Source organism: Alligator mississippiensis, chromosome 5 (assembly GCF_030867095.1).
Source record: "Alligator mississippiensis isolate rAllMis1 chromosome 5, rAllMis1, whole genome shotgun sequence".
NCBI lineage: Eukaryota > Metazoa > Chordata > Crocodylia > Alligatoridae > Alligator > Alligator mississippiensis.
The window spans coordinates 157,128,608-157,150,169 of NC_081828.1; the positions used below are offsets into that span (position 1 = coordinate 157,128,608).

General features: G+C 46.1%; 1 long non-coding RNA gene across 1 annotated transcript in view; it reads left to right on the plus strand.

Annotated features, from left to right (window-relative positions):
- The first annotated feature begins 6,139 nt into the window (after positions 1-6,139).
- Positions 6,140-21,562, plus strand: part of LOC109285759 (uncharacterized) — an 83,189-nt gene continuing 67,766 nt past the window's right edge. Inside the window, exon 1 of the long non-coding RNA XR_002093588.2 lies at positions 6,140-6,373. This is a non-coding gene — a long non-coding RNA (uncharacterized LOC109285759). The remainder of the gene's footprint in view (positions 6,374-21,562) is intronic.

Genomic DNA, 21,562 nt, shown 5'->3' on the forward strand with positions numbered 1-21,562 from the left:
ATCAGAAGAGGAGTGGATTGTTAAGCAGAAAGCAAATGCATCATTTATTAATTTTAAATTAAACACAGGTATACAGGCCAATGTGTTGCCAGAAACAGTACTATTGACATTAAAGGAAAATCTAGACTGTGGAAGATGAATGGGCAAAACTCAGGGATTAAAGTTGATTCTCACTAATATAATATTCTAAATAAATGCAATGATACATAACTAGCTAGGAAGATAAAAGTTAGAATAGTAGCCAAAGAAAAGAAACCATCAAAGTGCTAAAAGTGTAACCACTTCTTGATCTCGTGAAGAGGTGCGCTTATTGGATAGGAGGCCAAAACTATTGAGGAAGAGAGTATAGAATAAGAGTTGAAAGGGCATTTATTCAGGCGCTCCATATCTGCTCCAACGTGTTATAATTAAAACGTGTCAGATCAGACTTGATTAAACAAGTCTGCTGGAGCATGCTAATTAGTATGCTTCAGCAGCTTTGGTGTTATGAGTATTTAGCATGCCTGCACTTCAAAATGGCAGGGTGGGGGGGATGCTTTAAAGCTCAGTGTCTCTGCATGGGGTGAATTCCTTTCTTAAGTAAATTCGCTGGAGTTCTAGAGTTCACAATCCATTTTAATCCATATCTGATCATATCAGTTTATCTGGAGCTGTAGCCCATGCAGTACTGAAGTGGGTTGAATATTTATAGCCATCTATGCGCATATGAAAATATTTGCAATGTGACCTTTGATTGCTTCACTTGCTTCTGTAGTAATTATTTCTTTCCTCAGTCCAAACAAAAGTGAACCCACCCCTTCTTAAATAGCTTCAGTCTCTGAGCCAGGTATTCTCCCATGTCTTCTCCACCCTCTGCTTCCACAGCTGACAGGATGTCCTCTTTGCTGCCTCTGACAGGCCAGCGATCATCCCTCCTTATCCATAATACCATTACCAGAAGTCCTCATTAGTCTTGATGCTGACTGGTCTGGCAATCCACTGCTTCATTTCTGACTCTGCATTCTCCAGGGACAGTCATGGTCAAATCAAAACCATCTGCTTGCCTTCTAACTGATGAACATAGCACACAGTATGGTTTGTATTAATGGGAAACTTTTCAGCCTTGTGGAAAAATATTTGCACATCTCATTTTTCGATGTACTGTTATCTTTGTCTTTCCTGCAGCTGTTGGAGCTCCATGTAAGAAGACCCTTATTCTCTGCTATTTTACTCCATAATTTGGAAAACAATTGTGGGTCCATCCTTTGTTCCAGTGCTTTTTGCTCTAAATAATTTTTCAGCACTTTGGACGTGTCATTGTGTCCAGTGATACTAAGACTGATAACAGTGATACACTATGATTTGGGGAACTCACATTTTCCTCTGAAGCACGTGGTCACTGTGGGAGAAATGGTATGGGACTAACTGCGCTGTTGGTCTGGTCGAGTGTTGCAATTCCTATATATTGACACTCAGCCTAACAAAATGGGGCGAAAGGAATTTGTATCTTGTTGCATGTGAAAATACAGATTTTTGCTCTACCAATAGCATGCATTGTTAATAGCATTTTATAACTATGTAATTAATATAATCCACCTGGAGAAGTAAATTAAATGTCAAAAGAAATTAGGTCTTAAAGAAGATGCTGGATGTTTTGGTTGTGGAAGAGGTGGTGGGTGTGTGGACTGATATGGAAAGCATTGCTCAGCATGTGGTAGATCGTATGCAATCCAACATGAAAGAATGACAGTTGAAGTGATACCACCTGAAGCAACAAGTAGATTCATAGCACCTTCTATGGAAAGTGAAGTACAATTACTATCAGACAACATGATGGAGAGGGTAGGGAGAAAGAAGTGGTTTGCTGGCCCTACCTAGTAGAGAGGTCAAAAAAAGAACTGTCAGATTCAGAACATGAAAAGTGGTTTCCTTGTCCAACTCCTTGGCAAAGCAAGATTGCATGTAAATAGAATGATGTAACAGAACACTTCTGCGCAGTGCCATCACTGTTTCAAGCAGAAAACAAAGTTATATGGAACAGATCCTTGAGTCCTTCCTCCCCATGTTTAACTATTGCTGCATTGGCAGCTATCAACCTGTAATGCAGCTAAGTGCCAATTCTGGGTGCCCCACATGAAAAATGTTTTTGAAGTGTTTTGGTTTGGTTCTCCCAACCAAATAAACCATCAAAAGTGTCCAAGTTAATTTACCTGTACTAGGCATATGTTAACAGGAGTAAGACACCTTGGGCTGTTGTAATTTATGTGATTACTTTAAAAATAGAAAACTGTTCGTGGGGCCAGTTCAGGCTTTGGTTTCTTTTGAGATTGTCAACAAGGGTGCTAACTAATGCCATTTGTGATGGAAGAACTTGACCTTGTTATGCCTCTTTCTTCTTGCCTGCAGGACCCTAATTCAGGAAGGCACTTAACTAAATGCCCAACCTTAAACAAGGGTGTAGGTTGTAGCCGTGCTACTTCCCACTGATTTAAGCACATGCTCAAATGTATTCTGATTAGGGATGCTTTCTGAATCAGTGCCCATTCACATCTTGGTCCATTTTCTCTGGGTAGAGCCCACAGACATAAAAATGGCTATTTGATAGAGCTGTTTGTTTACATTTTGCAAAATATAAACTAAATGGGACATTTTTGTGACATCTACGTTTTTTCTGTTACTAACTCTGTTGTTTAATTTCTCATCAACAAGGTAAAATGGTAATGCAGAGGTTCCCAAACTTTTTCTTATTGTGTACCCCATTCCAGATTTACCAGCTGTCAGACATAACCCTGCCAACATACTTCTATAATTTAACCCCTTAAATGCCAATTATTATTATAATGAAAATTCAATCTACCATTACACAATTTCTTCCACATACTCCCAGACATGTCTTGTGTATCCCCCAAGGGTACATGTATGACAGTCTGGGAACTCCTGGTCTAATGGATAAGGCCACTATCTTGGACTTGGTAAGCCTCAGTTCAAGTCCTCACATCAAAGACTGGAAAGTGGTCAAATGCTATAGGAATAGGAGCCAGGTACATTTTTTTAGACAAAAGAGTATGAATGTTGCTCCTCTTCTCTGCCCTTGGATTAATTTTACTGTTTTTTTCTTAGATTATCACATGACAGGGAGTTGGTAACAAATGATGCTTCCTTCTCCCTCCTCGAATGAATGGAGTTTACTTGAAGGGGGTTGTCTGCTTCTCCTACAAAAAAACAGTTTTGTGGTTTGGATGAAAGAATGAGTTTTCACTTTGCTTCTGACTTTTCATTGATCTTTCTGTTTATTTTGCCTTTTCTTTTTTTGTGTGTCTTTTATGGCATTTTTAACATTCCTCCTCGTGCATACTATCAATACAAAGTGACTTGGCAGAAATGTGTGGCTCATGATGCATTATTAAATGAAAATTGCTGCTTACTGCACAGAGTTAAAGCAGTTTAGTTTGTTAGGCTAGGAACAGACATTACACATAAAGTGGTTTAAGTGATCAGAAACTGGTTTAAACCTGCAACAGAACAGACATACAGTGCACATAAACCAGTATCAAAATAGCTGAAACTGGTTTGAGATAAATCTGGTTGAATGTAGTATCAGACTTAACTGATTTGGCTCAAATCGGTTTATACAATGTCTGTCCCAGACCCCTTCCTGCTTTAAGTTAAACCAGTGTCCCCCAGTATCCTGGCATGCTCTCTGGGCTGGGATCTCTGCTTCAGCCCACCCATGCTGGCCCTGCTGCTCTGCTCCCCAGGGGTTTAATTCCCCTCTCTCTATCTCACTGGCAGGGACCTGAGCCAGGTCTGCTGGGCGCTCCCCCCGCATTGCTGCAGCTGCAGGGCAACATGGCCTCTGAGGCAGAGAGGGGAAGGGAGGATGGTTAGTCTCCACGCTATCCCCACTGGCAGCTGGGGCTGCCCCGTCGCCTCTGCGCTCACTCCCTGTGGCAGTTTAAGGCCCCTGCTGGCCCCTCCACTGGATGCTGGAGGGAGGGGGAATAACCCCCTGTCCTGTCCCCCCCCACATCCAGGGGCCCTGTCTGGCTGCAGCAGGAGGGGTAGGGCCCTTGTTGGGGGCAGCAGCCCCTGTCATAATGTTGGGGGGTGCAAGCCCCTTCCCTGTGGGGGTGCTGCATTGCGGGGCGGGCAGAGCTGCAGCAGGCTTTGTGTGGCAGCACCGGGGTCTGGAATGGGCCAGAACTCTGCAAGCTCCCCGCAGCTCCACCGTGCTCTGCAGCAGCTCTGCCAGCCTTGCAGTGCAGCCCCTGCTGGGAAAGGGCTCACACTTGGGGAAACAGGGATGGGGGCTGCTGCCCCTGTCATGGTGAGCTCCCCCCTCGCCACTCCAGTGGCTGGGCGGGGGCGGGGCCAGATGCTGCTGCAGGGCCCCTGGAAGGGGGCAGGGAGTGGGATTATTCCCTGCTCTGCCTCACCAAGTCGCTGCTCAGTCTTTACTCGGGGCAGTGTACGGTGGAATAAGTGCCCTTCTGCCGGGAGGGGGCTGGCCCTGAGCACAGAGTGAGCAGTGACTGCAGACTGAGGGGCAGCCAGACTTGGTCTTTGCTCAGGGCCAGCCCCCTTCTGGCAGGAGGGGGTTTATTCTGCCCCGAGTGCAGACTGAGTGGCGGCTGTAGCTGGACTAGGCAGATCTGGCTGCAGTGCCCTGGGGAAAGTGGGGAATAACCCTGTTCCCTGCACCCCAGGAGCCCTGCTGGTGGCGTCTGGCCCTGCCCCCGTCCCTACCCAGCTGCTGGAGCAGTGAGCAGGGAGCCAACCATGATGGGGGCAGTCCCTGTTTCCCCAAGCACAAGTCCCTTCCTGGTGGGGACTGTGCTGCGGGGCCGGCAGAGCTGCTGCAGAGCGCAGTGGTGCTGCAGGGGGCTTGGAGGGCTCTGGCCCACTCTAGACCCTGGTGCTGCTGTGCACAGCCTTCTGCAGCTCTGCCTGCCCCACAGCGCAGCGCAGCGCCCCCACCGGGAAGGGGCTTGTCACCCTAACATTATGACAGGGGCTGCTGCCCCCAACATGGACCCTGCCCCCTCCCAATGCAGCAGTGGTGTGGGGGCATGGCCCTAGGGGGAGAGCAGGGAGGGGGGTTATTCCCCCTCCCTCTGGTGTCCAGCGGAGGCAACAGCAGGGGTCCTATTCCACCGCAGGGAGTGAGTCTGGTGGCGATGCCAGGCAGACCCAGCTGCTAATGAGGATAGAGGGGAGACTGATTCTTCTTCCTGCCCCCTCTGCCTCAGGGGCCATGGTGCCCCGCTGCTGCAGTGGTGAGGGTGGAGCACCCGGTAGACCTGGCTCAGGTCCATGCCAGTGGGAACCCCCCTCCCCACAGTCAGTTCAGCCCCCCCAGCACAGCTTCCCTGCAGCTGAGGGCATGCTCTAGCACCCCGTGGCTCCTGGCCTGAGCAAGTGCAGGCATGTGGCTGCATTTCCTCAGTCCAGAGAGAGTGTTTGTCCTGTTACAAAGTGGTTCAACCTAGGCAGGTTAGACTAACCTAAAAAGGTTGACTCAGTTCAGGCTCCAGCTTTCTGAATGTCTGTCCCTAGCCCTGAAGTCAGTGGGAGTGGGCACTGGATTGTGTTCTGAGAGAAAAGGTCAGTAGTACCAAGCTCTCTTACCTACTGCTATTGAAACACACTGTATCCTGTAACTTGCTGTCCCTTTAACATTTAAAAGTGTAGTAGAATATTTTTCTTAAATTTCTAATTAATGGAAAAAAATCCAAAATAATTGGTACTTTGGAAAGATTAATATATACCAAAGCTATCCCCATGCAATTGCAAGAAAGGGTAGGGAATATACCACAGAAGATTGCTATTCACTACCTCAGAAGATGATGAAATCCTCTCATAGGTCAGAACGCCCTGATGATGAATCCAGACTAGCAACTAATTCAAGTCTGTGATTAGCCGTCTCATGTCTCCTTACCTGCTCTTATACTTGTATTTTTCAAGTCCGTAGCTTCTTGTTTGGATCTGGACTTCACAAGTCACTAGCTTCAAACAAAGATGGGAAACAGTAACAGTCCTCATCATGGAAAAGCTCTTCCCTTTGATTACTCAAAGAAAGGCCCCTCACACAGGCATGAATCACCACAGGGCAAATGTATTCATTTAGCTAGACAGAAAATCCTAATATGTCATCATGTCATGTATAGCAGTTTATTCCTTTAATAGTGTTATTCTTTTCTCTTTTTAGAAAGGAATTCATTACAATGAGCTTGGAAAGTACAGTCTACTGTATTATACATTTCATTATTCACAGGGACAAAAAAAGAAGGATCTTTCCACACAAGATTAATACTTCAGCTGAATACCAGAAGAGTTGACCGTGTGCTGGATGGGGGCCATCCATCAGCAATTTAACATCTGTGATCTAGCTACGGTGAGTCATTGTTAACATCATGAACAAATCATGGATGCTCTATAGTCTTAACATGGTTTATAGGCCTTGTATGAATAGAATGTGTGTTCTGTCTGGGGATTTCAAAATGAGGATGGTCTAAATTAGATGTAAAGAAAGGCTAGGGAAAAAAGAGGCCCAGCAGTTCTTAAAAAGTAGACCCATTTGAGAACTGTTTGCAAATGTTTTGGCCTTCAGCCCTTCTGTACATAGGAGAGCGGTGAGTAACCAGAGGAAGTTAAAAAAAAATTAAATAGCAGTTAAGAGAAGAAGGAGGGTGCTCAACTCCGGTACAGAGAAGTAGGCTTTAATCTATAAAGTCATTTATAGCTTTTATACTGGGCGTATCTACATGTGTATTCATACACTTTAGTTAATGTGCATCAAGTCCAGTGCCTCCATTGTGAGGTACTAGGAAAATGTTTGTTAGCCTGCCTTAATGTGAATGAGCTAAAGAGCATTTTTTTTAGTGATGCTTTAATGCACAATAAAATAGGCTAATGTGCATTAAGGTGCATGTGTAGATGTGCTGTAATTCTATCAACACAGGGGAATCTCTTACATGTACACTTTTGTATATACTCCTCCTCCCCCAGTACAGGGGACTGGTGTGGCACAGTGTAGTTCACGCTCATGGAGAACAGATGATGTTTTGTACAGCTGCTTATTCACTGCTGGGGTTCTGCCAAGTAAGGGCAGTTTTAATGTGGTAACGACTTAATAGGAGACCTGCTAGCAGGTGCTGCACAAGGCAGTGACTGGGTAATGCCCATCTCCTCACCAGCAAGGCCCTGATCCCTGCTGAATCCTGGGAGACTCTGTATGTCTTTGTGCTTGCCTTCTAGAGAGACTGTCTGATCTTAAAGGCCTCTGTCCTAGCATATGCTAATGGAAAGCATCATATCTCAGCATTGATTCCTTTATCCCAGCACTTTGTATCCATCAAAACACTCAAGCTAGCAGTACCCTGATTTGTGCATCTGGGTATTGAAAGAACATCTTTAGGGGAGAGACTTTATCTCTGGAATTTGCTTCCTTCCTTGGTCTGACAGGCAGAATTTGTTGACCTTCAAGCCGTTACAAAGTCAATCTATTCGCTCAGGGGGAAAACGTTTGTTCGGGAGTGTCTCCTTTTCCGTGGCTCAGGGAGTGTTATTGTGGATATTGTGTCAGTTTAGATTTATTTTATAATAGGTGCTTTAAAATATTGATTGCTTCTGCATCTAAGATTTTATTGTAGGCTTTCTGTATAGAGCAAATAAATAAATAAGTCAGGAGGTACAAGGTGCTGTTTGGGGACACTGAGCTATAGTAATTCATAATTTACAGCCTGTTCTGTCCCTGATGAATGAGCACCAAGTTAATCCAAGCTCTGGGTGCAGTTTTATCTGTGCCTTCGTTGAAAAGAAACAAGATATTTGTGTCAGTATACACTGGTCAGGATCACTTTCTACAAGTTTAGTTGAAGGGCAGATTCTGGTGGGGAACATGAATAGCTTTATAAATTGCCTTCAAAAGTAGCACAGAATCTTTCAGTCAGTTTTAAAAGAACTGTTTACCATTGCATATGGCAGTCATTATTTGGAATAATAAACCCTCTGAGAATCTGAACATTCATGGGCCAACAGATGGGTCAACCGGCTTAGCAATTTAACAAAGTAATTTATTTCAATCACTAGGACAGAGCACATGAAGATTACTAATTCACTTCCAAAGCTCAAGCAACAAAACACCACCGTCTCTCTCTCTCTGAATCTTGCAGCCATTATGGAAATGCACACCTGTTCAATTGGGTTTGGGACAGTTCTCACTTGGCTTAGATCTCTTTGCTCTCTAAGATATGCAGCAAATTGCTTTTGATACTTTCACAAAAGCTTGTTTGCTGATTCCCGTTGAGATGAGGTAAGAAACCCAATGACAGTCTAAGATACATAGCAGAGTAAGGTCATATGGGTTATATGTACTGTACAAAATGTGAACAGTAAGCAACAATAATAGAGAAATACTTACACTATTTTGAATTCTTACTATGCAGTCCATCTTTTTCCCAAGTCATTAAGGTTTTGTCAGCCAGAAAATATTTGCAATTATTTCTGATGGCAGCAAAATAAAACCTGCTACCTGTGTTTTACCGGCAATATTACCCATACAATACCCCACCTTTTCTCTTTCCAAAAGGTGTCTTGTTCATGAAAGCTGTTGAATTGACAACTTGGGGCGGGAAGCGAGGGAGGTGGAGGGAGGGGGTGGGGAAGGTCCCCGTTAATCCATAGAAGAGGTCCATGATAGGCATAAGTGGTTAGTGTTTCTTTACTGTAGCACCGATGTGCCTCTATCTTTGAGCTATTATCTCCAATTGCAAAAGAACAACTTGGTGTCCTTAGCTCTTTCATCACTTGAAGTTTCATCTGTGGCTGACAAAGGGGCCAGTTATTTTCAATTGTGATAATGTGGTTTTTTTGTAGTATGTCTTTACTATCGACTAAGAGCTGGCCTGACCAAGATTACCAACTCCTTGTTAGATGTGTGGGCTTGTAATCATAAGGAAATGCCAAACTACTTTAAAATGGGTCTGCTTAATTGACATGGGATAATTTCAGTGACAACATTTTAATAAAGTACATGCATTTTGTAAGAGAAAAGGGGTCTGTTTGAGATTGACATTGGTCTTGCACATGAGCCAATTCATGCTTTTGGCAGGCTGTAGAGCCAGCCTGGTCCATTGAATAGGAACTGGACTGAAATGAGACAAGAAATCTATGCTGTACTCTTAGGTCCACTACTGACAGTTTCTTCATCTGTAAAATGGCAATGATACTTACCTTCTGCTGTAAAGGGCTCTGAGATCTGTCAGTGCTATGTACCATGTAAGAATTAAGCATTATTATTAAAATATCACAAGTTTAATAAAGTGAGAAGTAGAGGATGTAAAATAATGCCAAAATGCAAACAGTGTTGCACAAAATTCCATGAAAATGTAACCCAGGTTCACCCAAGTAATGTGCTCCGTTCTCCAGATAGAAGGAATGGGTGGCAGGCAGGAGTGCTGTGAGAGGGATCTGCAATATGCAGGGCAGTTCCCTCTGCTCCCTATAGAGTTAGGCCAGGACAAGAGATGCTCAACTATATACAGATTTATAAATATATAAAAAAATCAATGGAATTGATATTAATGAACATTTATATACAAATATACAATTATCATATAATACTATTCCCTACAGATAAAAGCTGAAAGATTACACCCCTTCAAGTAGCTCCAAGCATTGTGTTGATAATCAGTTGATTTAAAATAGACAAACAACAGGCAGGTGAGCACATATAAATTCAATTAAACAACAGTGAAAACACAAATATACATAGGTAAGTATATATAACCATCAGGGAAGGGGTTCCTGCAAGGTCCCTTTGCAAGTTTATACTTAACACTCTATTGAGCTATCAAATACATAGATAAAAATGTTCACAACATATAAGACAGTCTCTCACAAAATGTAAGGCATTTCAATAACAGGTCAACCTCAATTCTATAATTACTCCCATGGCCCAGACTGGCTGTGGGGGCATGGGGTGTGCTCCGGCCTGAAGTGGGAGGAGAAACCCTCTGTGCTTCACAGGCCTGTGGTGGGTCCCAGGGATGCCTCCCTCAGGTAATTTCAGATCCTGGGAGTTACCTTTAGCTCAAGCTTCCCTAAGGATAACTGCGTCCCAGCTGGGGTAGCTCCCCTCTCCTGTGGGAATCCCTTCCCCAACAACTCGCAACTCTGTGGGCATGAATAGGTGGTCCTCGTTCCCTTAACCAAGACACTCCTCATGTGCGGGGGCTCCTAGGCCATGGGCTGTCCTTGGGCCAATGCCCGCAGCTGGCCCCATGCACCATCGTGTGCACTGAGGGCTCAGCCTTCTGCTCATAGTTGGGAGCTCAAGCCACCTTCTGTGGCTCTGAGGCCTGAGTCCCCACCTGGGGCCAGCCAAGCACCGAGTGTGCACAGCAGTCTTGACTGCGTTCCAGGAAAGGGTGGACATGAGCAGCCTCGAGCGACTCCCAGGGTTGGGGTCCCACTGGACCTTGCTGTGCCGCACTGCTGGCTCTGGGTTTCTGGCCTCACACTGGGGGTTGTAGACCCAAGCTGCCTAATGCAGCTTTCAGGGTCTGGGGCTCCATGCACCATTGCATGAACCGGGGTCCCAGCTACACACTGTGGTTTGCAGACCTGAGCTGCCTCATGCAGCTCCCAGGGTCTGGGTTTCCATGCACCACTGCATGCACTGGGGTCCCAGCCACACACCGTGGGTTGCAGACCTGAGCTGCCTTGTGCAGCTCCCAGGGTCTGGGCTCCATGCACCAGCCCGTGCACTGGGTCCCTGGCCTCATGTCAGGGGTTGCAGACCCCAGCTGCCTTGAATGGCTCCCAGGGTCTGAGCTCTGTCCACCAAACCACTGTCTCTCTGCAATCTCTTGGTTCTAATCCTCAAAGGGAATTTATAAAACACCTTTCACAGACAAACCTACAAACTTCACTTCATCAACCTACTAAATACAAAAAGTCATGGACTAAATATAGACATTGGATTTATGACACATTATAACCTGCCTAACATTTGATTCCCCAGGTACCTTTCCACTATGTACCAGCTACATTCATTCCCCTTCCCCACAACCTGTCTCTCACCCACTGACTCCTCAATTTACTTTTTTATGGACTGCTTTTCTTGCATGCATAGCAGCCTCTGTCTTCTTTACTCCTCATTCCATCCAGGAAGAGCACAGACCAAATTCAACTGCAGTTGCTTCCTCAGCCTAATGAAGGGTATTTATACCTGAAAGCTTGCAAAGAAGATTTTTTCCAATTATTTGAGTTGATATAATAAAAGATATCAGATTTACTCAAAGAACCTTGTTTGCCTATGAAAATTTCACACATTTCTACCCTATTTCACATATTCTATGGCATGAAAAAGCCATCAGTTGGTAACAATATTTGATCGCTACCAACTCAGGCCAGATTCAGACTGGTGACTAATCAAGTAACCATTTAAAAGAAAGTTCATTGTTTCGTAAAAAAATATGATACTGTTAAGCACACTAAAAATAGTGTTCTAGTAAGAAATCCATTTTCAGAAATAAGTAGGAAGCATATTTAAATCCATAAGCTGGTACAATAAGGATCAACTTAGTAAATCATTCAAAATCTGCTGGTCAAAATCAAATATCAATTTCTTAATTTTATATCACTAAGATGAACCCTAACATTGCAGTAATTCACTTATCAGGTTTTCTGCTATCTAAAACACAGGGGCATAAATCTAGTCCATAGGACACAGCCTCTGTAACTTAAGAAGGTCATCAGGGACTTGGATATAAAAGAATCATTCCTCAGGCTATGAAATCTGTGGTCCTTACTGTGGTGATGAGGAGAATGGCTACTGGAAGCAAGGAAGCAATAGGGCCACCAAATTTGGGTGAAATTTATTATCAAAATCTTTTGTTGAAAAACGCAGTATTGGGTTGACCTAAATGTTTTGCAAATTCATGTCAATTTTAGCAAATTTTTTTGGTCATGGAAAAAGAATCTGAAAGTCTAACATGTTGTGTTATGACATTTTCAAAAGGAAAGATTTTAATTTTTCTTTTCAAAATGTTTTGTCACAAAAATTACTTAAGCTTAACTAAGTAAAACTAAAGCAAAAGACAAAAGGTTTGATAGTGTAATGTTTTGTATGATCTGAAATGTTACTCACTTTTTGGTTTACTGGAATATTTCAAAACATTTTTGTTTGGATTGACCAGAAATATTTTTTTCTTCTTTTTTTTCTTTTTAGTCTGGTTACCATATGCAATAATCAGTTATGTGCTTACTTTTGATCTGCTAGCTCTGGTAGTCTCTCATTCTTTTGTATGCAGCTTCCAGATCTCAGCTGCATGCTGGTTTGTAGGGAGCTCCATTGGCCCTGCATTCTGTAGTTCATCAAAAGTCCTACTGCCAAAAGTCCTACTGGAGCAAGACTGGATTATGCCCATAATAGTGCCTTAACTGAATCCCATTGCAATGAAATCAGTTCCCAATGACATCAATGGATTTTTGGATCAAACCTTTAACATATTAGTAGGCTAGCCTTCTTTCTCTTTCACTTCTATTATTCCTACTATCCTTACTGGGCTTTCTGAAGTCATTCAGCTACTACACTAATTTACTCATTGATTGGCTCCTCATATTCAGCATTGGAGTTTTCTAACCCTTCCATTCTGAGTATAACTTCTTAATGAATTTAGAAGAGAAAAAGTTCCAGATGTTTAGCAAAATATCAAAATACATTGGTTTTTATAGGAAATTATTCACAAACCAATAAAAACCTATTTTCTTAGCAAACAGATTATGTTTCAGTTTGAGGTGTGAGACCTTAATAGAATGGTACAACATGCCATTTTGAAAAAAAAGGTTTCCAAATGTCACTACATGCTATCTAAACCCCTCTCACATAAATTCAACATCTAAAAATAAAATCAACCCAAACTGTGTCAAAGGACTGGTAGCAAGTATATTGACACACTTTTTTCATTACTTTTTTTGGTACAAGAGAGGAAACTTACCATTCACAAGGGCCAGACTTTTTTTTTCTCCAAATTTACACCAACAGAAATCTTTAGAACCAATGGATAAACTGTGCTTTACTTACTGAAAGCCTAAAGCAGGAGTTACAGCAAGGCAGAGGACAGGAGTTATAGTAATACAGTTTCCTGCATCGCTGTTATTAAATGTTAAATGACTGGTATGTTGACTTGGCAAAAATTACTTCTAGATGAATGTCTTATATAAGATTAATGAAAGAAAAGAACCACTTCATGGGAGTACTAATAATGCCTAGCTGTTATATAGCACTTTTCATCAGCAGCACTCAAAGTATTTTAACAAGAAAGGAAATATCATTTACTCCATTTTACACATGGGAAACAGAGGTGCAGACATTTATACAAGGTCACCCAACAGGTCAGTATTCAAGCTGGGAGTAAAATTTAGGTCTCCGGCATCTCAATCCATTGCTCTATTCATTATATGGTATTATCTAAAAGAAAATACAGGTGCACTGTGAAAGATGCAAGAGTGCTCTATGGAGGTGGCTCAGCAATATAGGACTTAGGTTATTTGTGCATAGCATATATGTGTTGTTGCTTTCTTATAGTTTGCAATTCTTCTGCTCCACTTTGGGATAGTGCATAGGTGTGGTGATGAATGCTCACTCAGAATTGAACCCGAAAGCTTGCTTAATAACTATTCTCCAACTATTTGGGTTGGTCTAATAAAAGATATCAGATTCACCCAAGGAACCTTGTCTGCCTATGTCCTTAGACCAACACGGCTACAACCTACACCCCTGCACTCAGAAGCTAACACTCGAACATAAGTCAGGCTCATTAGGATTTAGCATTGTCACCTCTGCCCAATATAACAAAAAGGATCCTAAAAAACCCTCTTGAAAGGGAGTTACCAACAATAGGTACACTGACTCAGGCGAGATCCTAGCATAAAGTCAACCTTCTTAGGGCTTTCCCACAAAAGAACTGTGTGGTATTGCACCTTTAAGATGCTCTGATATGACCCATTCTGAACCTCTGGTCGTTTGTGCAGAAGTTAATGTTACGTTCCACCATGTGATCAGGCAGAACTCAGACACAGGGAAGCAGATCTGTGTCACACTCCTTAGCTGTGAGAGGTTGCTGAACCCTACATGGATCCTTTCATTGACAAAACCTCATGAGTGGAGGATCAATGCCCTGAGTGGTAGCTGGAAGCCTCACCAGAACTCAAGTTCTTGGATATGTAAAGGATAACAGGAGTAGGTTTAGTAGTTCTTTAATCTTCATCAGCAAGCAAAGGGAGCCAGCAAAATGGAAAAGGGTCAGGGCATATGTCTACACCAGTGGTTCTCGACCTTTTTGGACTCAAGGGTTCCCTTGTTAGACTCGAGGCACCCCTCAGAAACTGCCAGCTCTTAGTTTTTATTTATTTTTTGACTGGAAAAATAATTGAATTTTTCTTCTGTTGCAAGAGAACTCAAAAAGAGCACAACAGGAATGTTTTTAACACTACGGCTTCCTATTTGAAATCTCTGGGTTTATCCTGTGCATCATGTTTGCACACTTGGAGGTTGTTGTTACATGTTGCAAATAGCATGTACTAACTCTAAGGAATGTTAGGTGTGTTAAAGTTAGCAGATGCTGTGAGTGGGCACAGTGTTAAGTGTTATAGATTCATAGATGTTAGGGTCGGAAGGGACCTCAATAGATCATTGAGTCTGACCCCCTACATAGGCAGGAAAGAGTGCTGGGGTCAGATGATCCCAGCCAGATGCCTATCTAACCTCCTCTTGAAGACCCCCAGGGTAGGGGAGAGCACCACCTCCCTTGGGAGCCCATTCCGGATTTTGGCCACTCTAACTATGAAGAAGTTCTTCCTAATGTCTAGTCTAAATCTGCTCTCTGCTAGGTTATGGCCATTATTTCTTGTAACCCCCAGGGGCGCCTTGGTGAGTAGAGCCTCACCAATTCCCTTCTGTGCCCCCGTGGTGAACTTATAGGCAGCCACAAGGTTGCCTCTCAACCTTCTCTTGCGGAGGCTGAAGAGGTCCAGGTGCCCTAGTCTCTCCTCGTAGGGCTTGGCCTGCAAGCCCTTAACCATACAAGTGGCCCCTCTCTTGACCCTCTCCAGGTTATCCACATCCCTCTTAAAGTGTGGCATCCAAAACTGCACACAGTATTCCAATTGCGGTCTGACCAGCGCCCGATAGAGGGGGAGTATCACCTCCTTCTTTCTGTTTGTCATGCATCTGCTGATGCACAATAAAGTGCAGTTAGCTTTGCTGATGACTTTGTCAGACTGCCGACACATGTTCATCTTGGAGTCCACTAGGACTCCGAGATCCCTTTCCGCTTCTGTGCTGCCGAGCAGGTCATTTCCTAGGCAGTAGGTGTGCTGGACATTTTTCCTCCCTAGGTGCAGCACTTTGCATTTCTTCTTGTTAAATCGCATTCTATTGTTTTCTGCCCATTTGTCCAACCTGTCCAGGTCTGCCTGTAGTTGTTCCCTGCCTTCCAGTGTGTCCACTTCTCCCCACAGTTTTGTATCATCCACAAACTTGGATGGAGTACACTTCGCTCCCTCGTCCAAGTCACTGATGAAGACATTGAAGAGTATTGGTCCAAGGACTGAGCCCTGCAGGACCCCACTGCCCACATTCTTCCAGGTCGATACCGACCCGTCCACCACCACTCTCTGGGTATGACCCTCTAGCCAATTCACTACCCACCGGACTGTGTAATCATCCAAGTCACAGCCTCTTAATTTGTTCACCAGTATGGGGTGGGATACCGTATCGAAGGCCTGCCTGAAGTCTAAATAAACAATATCTACCCCTACTCCTGCATCCAGGTGTTTTGTAACCTGGTTATAAAAAGAGACTAGATTAGTCAGGCATGATCTACTTGCTACAAACCTGTGCTGGATTTCCCTCAGCATAATTTTTCCTGCTGGGCTCTCACATATATGAGCCTTAATAATCTTTTCAAAGACTTTACCAAGGATGGAGGTGAGACTGACTGGCCTGTAGTTGCTTGGATCCTCCTTCCTCCCCTTCTTGAAAATAGGGACCACATTGGCCCTTTTCCAGTCCTCTGGGACCTGGCCCGTGAGTCACGTGTGCTCAAATATTCTTGCCAGTGGCTGTGCAATGACATCAGCCAGTGGCTTCAGTACCCTCGGATGGAGCTCATCCGGGCCTGCAGAGTCCTTCCAAGTGACTTTGCACTATCTCAGGATCAACGCTTGATGGTCTGGTGCCCTGTTGTTGTCTCTCTACGATCCCATTGTGAGACTTGTCTTACCCCTTGTTTAGGAACAGTGAGGCAAAGTTAATACTAGGCCTGTGTGAAGGAGCAAGTATTCAATTTGGCTTTGGATTCAACCAATTCGGAGGGACAGTGATTTGATTCATTGATTCAAATCACTGTCCCAATTCAATTAGGCTGATTTGGATTCGGAGGTTTGGCCACTGAATGAGGCTAAATCTCCTGTGAATTGAACAGGTGGTGGTGGTAGTGTTGGTGGCGGGGATGTAGCAGTGGTGAGTGGGCCCCCCCCACCTGCTTCCCCAGCCTCCCCCCATGGCTGCCCCACCCAGCCCCAGTGTCCCGGCTCTTTAAAAAAATAAAATAAAAGCCTGGCACTCACTGACTGCAGCAGCGGTGATCGGGGCCTCTGGGGGCTCATGGCAGAGCACCCCATGCAGCACGGGGCAGCAGGAGGCAGTGGGGAATCACACCCCCACCTGGCACCTGCACAGCAGCTGTCGCATCGTGCAGGTACAGTGCAGCTCAGCAGGGCACTGCATACTGTCCTGGAGCCTGGCAGTGCTCAGCCTGAGCAGCCCCAGCTTCTGGACCACGTGCGGAGCGCCACGGAGACCTGCCGAGCTGCACTGCACCCACGGGATGTGGCAGCTGCTGCACGGGTGCCAGTCAGTGGGGGCGGGGCTGATCCCCACTGCTCCCCACTGCACGGGGGTGCTCTGCCACAAGCAACCAGAGGCCCAGATTGCTGCTGCTGCAGCCAGTGGGGGCAGGGCTTTTTTTTTTAAGTGCTAGGATGCTGGGGCCAGGTGGGGCAGCCATGAGGGAGTCTGGGGGAGTGGGCAGGGGGTGGGGTTCCCCCCATGGGCCCCTCCCCACTCCTCCATTTTCCCCACTCCCTACTTATGGGCATGGAACCCAGGTCCAGCTCCCTGCGGCAGCGAGCAGGGACTGCCCGAATCTCCGAATTGATTCAGAGGCTCTCTGCCGCACTGACCCCTCCGTCCCTTTCCCCCTTGCTCCTCTTCCTTCCTGTCCCCCTCCCCCCACTTTTCCCTGCTCCATCCCCCCTCCCCACTAACCTATGACTGCCCAGCTGTCCCTGGCTATCAGTTTGGGGCTGTAGAGTTCTGAATAATAGCTAGTCCATGTTGTGCGGGCCGCGCCCCGATCCCACCTTTGTCGCCATATGTGGCAGTGATTCCGATCTCATTCCTGTCGCCATGTGCGAGCTGGGGGCGAGCCGGGCCCGTCTTTGTTGCACATGGGCTGTGGCCAGCAGCCTGGGTACGCGCGGCTGGAGAGAACCGCGGGGCGGTTTAGCGCACGCGAGTTAGAATTAGTTATGGAGGCGTAATGGTTGATTGAAAAGATTGTTTACTTACACCCAAAGATGGTATTGGTGTAGGCTGGACAGGTTTCCAGGCACAGCTCCCGCTTAGATCCTCGCTAGAGGAACACGACAAATCGATTGCTCTCACGGAGTTGTTCAGGCTCCGCGGGTCCGGTTCGGTTAGGTTCGAAAAGTTTCCCCGGAGTTACTTAGGCTCTGCAGGTCCGAAGTTACAGGAAAGGGATACATCTGGGATTGCGCTCGGTGAGGGGGAGAGGCTAGAAGCGAAAGCTCCATAGGCTCGGTTCTATTGCCTCTATTGCCTGCTTAGGGGAGGCGCGTTGGGTCCGCGAGGGTCCACAGCGCTTGGAGATCTTCACACAGAATCTCTCTCGTCCTCCCTCCTCTGGCTTGGGCGGAAACTACCCAAGCCTTTTGTACGGCTAGCAAGCCAATTGCTAGCCGCCACATGTGCCTACATTAGGAATTGGCCAATAATGTGGTGCGAATCCTAATACAAATGGCGGGAACTCCTTTGCAGCGTGTATCACTATAATGCAAAAGAAATGCACCCTGCAAAGAAGCTGCAATTCGGCGGGAAATCCCCGTTGCACCAGAGTTCTCTCTCGCAGCAGAGAACTCTACCGTGCAAAGAAAGCGACAAATTGGCGGGAAATAATTTAGCGGTGCCGAAGCACACACACAAACAAAAATTACACCTTTGGGTTGTGACATCCCCCCTTGCTGAGAGCATAGCTAAATTATGCCATACTCTTCCGAGCAATCTAGAAGTTTGTCGGGATCATCAAACGAGTAAACAAGCCATCAAACAAATACACAAACATAAAATTTGCTGTCCTGGGATCAAGTTACATAACAATCGAGAAATAATAATCAACATAAACACATAATCTGATTCATAACAAATTTGCATGATCAGGGCTTCAGTGGGCGTCATGGCGAGGTCACACGTCTCCTCACTCTTCTCAGTGATGTCATCTCTCCTAAGGCTCCTCTTTGCCATACGCTCTGAATTCCAGATCTGTAAACAGAAAACTCTCAAAACAGATTAATAACCTAATTTAACAAACTTAAACAATTTTAAACGATTCTTATGGCTTAATTAGACGAGATCGTCAAAGATTCATCATCTGGTTCTTCCAAATAACGGAAACTTGACTCATAAGCTAAATGCCATTGGCCTGCGTCCCCTAAAATCCAAAGCTGCCGCTTGTTAAGTCCGGAACGCTGTAGGAGAAATCCAAACATGTATCGCTCCTCTAGGGTTCTTGGTGGCAGTGGTGGGAGATCAGATCCACGTCGTCTGGTGCCTTGGGTCCTGGTCGGGTGTTGACAGTCCCAATCAAAAGACAATCTTGGCTCCATCAGGATACGCAGTCTTGGCAATTGACAAAGAAGATTACTCTTTAATCATGTTTAAATTCCGTAGCCATAAGATCTAGCCATGAAATTATAGCTTCTTCAGATTCCATCTCAGATTCTTTATACCATTGTTGTAGATCTGTCCAAGCACAAATGCGACTGATGGCAGTATCTTGTGTATCACTTGCTTGGTTGACTGTGGCTGTAGGGCAAGCTGCTTTTTCGGGAGTCGATGTTGTTAAAGGCTGAACTGCTGCCGCGGGGGTTACTGCTGCTGTCATTGCTTCAGGCAGGAGGGGCGGATGCTCTCCTCCGCTTGACTCTCTCCTTCATCGGCAGGAAGGCATGGTCGGCCGAGACGCTGCTGCGTTGCTAGGCGGGGTTGCCGGCGATGACGCTGTGTTGATGGGCGGAGTAGCTGACCGAACTCTCGCGGTTTCGTTAGAAGCTCCACCCTTCTTTTCTGGTTCTTCCATGCGGTCTCCCTCTTGATCAGCGCCATCTTGAACTGGCGTTTCAGGCTCCTTTTTCTCAGCCGCTTCTTTGACCGATCGGATCGCCATCTGCATCTGGGTTTTTAAACTTAAATTTTTCTGCGTTAGATTCATTATAGTACGAATGGTTGCACTACCTTCTCCCCCCTTGTCGTACCGCAAGGCCACTCTTTCATCCGCGGGGCATTCCTCCGTCTCCAGATCTTCGCGGAGCTCAGATGGAAGCTCGCGACCCCTTAATCCAGACATTATCATCCCCAGGGGGAACGGGCCGATGGGCTCCGGTTCTTCACTCTCCCGAGCATATCGTAGGCATCGGGCACACTCCTGGGTGAAAGTCGGGTTCATTTCGCCCGCCGGGTTGGGGTCGGCAAGGGACACAGTATCGAGGGGCCTAAACAGGACCCGCTCATCTCTCATTATACACCCGAACGCCACAGGGAGCAAGTACACTTCCCTTTCTCTCAGGGCTCCATCTTCGGTGATTCCCTCTTCTCCCTTTAGCGACAGACAGCCGCTTACAAATCTTTCACCCGTTCCACCCGCCTGGTGGTAAGCGATATGTATCTCTAATTCTTCAAAGCTTTTCACTTGGCATTGGTTATTGCGCCAAGGGCAGTTCCTAACCAATTCTAACTCTAGCGTATTCTCTCCTGATCCCGTCTGGGTTGCTACATGCGCATTCTCTCCCGATCCCACCTTTGTCGCCATGTGCGGCGGCGATTCCGATCTCATTCCCGTTGCCATGTGCAAGCCAGGGGCGAGCCGGGCCCATCTTCGTTGCACACGGGCTGTGGCCAGCAGCCTGGGCACACGGGGCTGGAGAGAACCGCGGGGCGGTTTAGCGCACACGAGTTAGAATTAGTTACGGAGGCATAATGGTCGATTGAAAAGATTGTTTATTTACACCCAAAGATGGTATTGGTGTAGGCTGGACAGGTTTCCAGGCACAGCTCCTGCTTAGATCCTCGCTAGAGGAACACGACAAATCGATTGCTCCCACGGAGTTGTTCAGGCTCCACGGGTCCGGTTCGGTTAGGTTCAAAAAGTTTCCCCAGAGTTACTTAGGCTCCGCGGGTCCGAAGTTACAGGAAAGGGATATGTCTAGGATTGCGCTGGGCGACGGGGAGAGGCGAGAAGCTAAAGCTCCGTAGGCTCGGTTCTATTGCCTCTCTTGCCTGCTTAGGGGAGGTGCGTTGGGTCCGCAGCGCTTGGAGATCTTCACACAGAATCTGTCTCGTCCTCCCTCCTCCGGCTTGGGTGGAAACTACCCAAGCCTTTTGTACGGCTAGCAAGCCAATCGCTAGCCGCCATGTGTGCCTACACTAGGAATTGGCCAATAATTGGTGCGAATCCTAATACAAATGGCGGGAACTCCTTTGCAGCGTGTATCACTATAATGCAAAAGAAATGCACCCTACAAAGAAGCTGTAATTTGGCGGGAAATCCCCCGTTGCACCCGAGTTCTCTCTTGCAGCAGAGAACTCTACCGTGCAAAGAATGCGACAAATTGGCGGGAAATAATTTAGCGGTGCCGAAGCACACACAGAAACAAAAATCACACCTTTGGGTTGTGACACATGTCAGGGGTGGGAGCGCACTGGAAGTGGTGCCTCCTGGGATACCTGAGGACAGGGCTGTCCCTGGGGGGCAGGCAATCGGGGCGACTGCCCCAGGCCCCATGCTTTGGGGGGCCACATGGAGCTGGGTGGAGTGGCTGCGGCCAGTGACTCCACATCACTGCTGCCGTTGGCTTTGCATCCAGCTTCTTGCCACCCCCCCTCTCCCTCCACCGCCCCCACTGCCACCGGCTTCTTCACATCCAGGCCCCACACAAGCTGATTTGCCCCGGGCCCCAGGCCCTGCACCCTGCTAGGGTTGTCTCTGCCTGAGGACTGCAAATTGGTGGAATTAGCCTCATGGAACAGACTGACATTGCTGAAGCACAAACTCCCTAACAGCAGTTGAAGATAATTCTTGCCTGAAAAAGGCTGTCTCTGAGATGCTGAGGGAGTATTTAGCTCATCTCTTCCTGCCTTAGTGTTCAGACACTTCTGTCTTAAGAGCATTTAACACATTTGAAAGGTAACATGTATACGTTGTACCAGTGTTAGCAT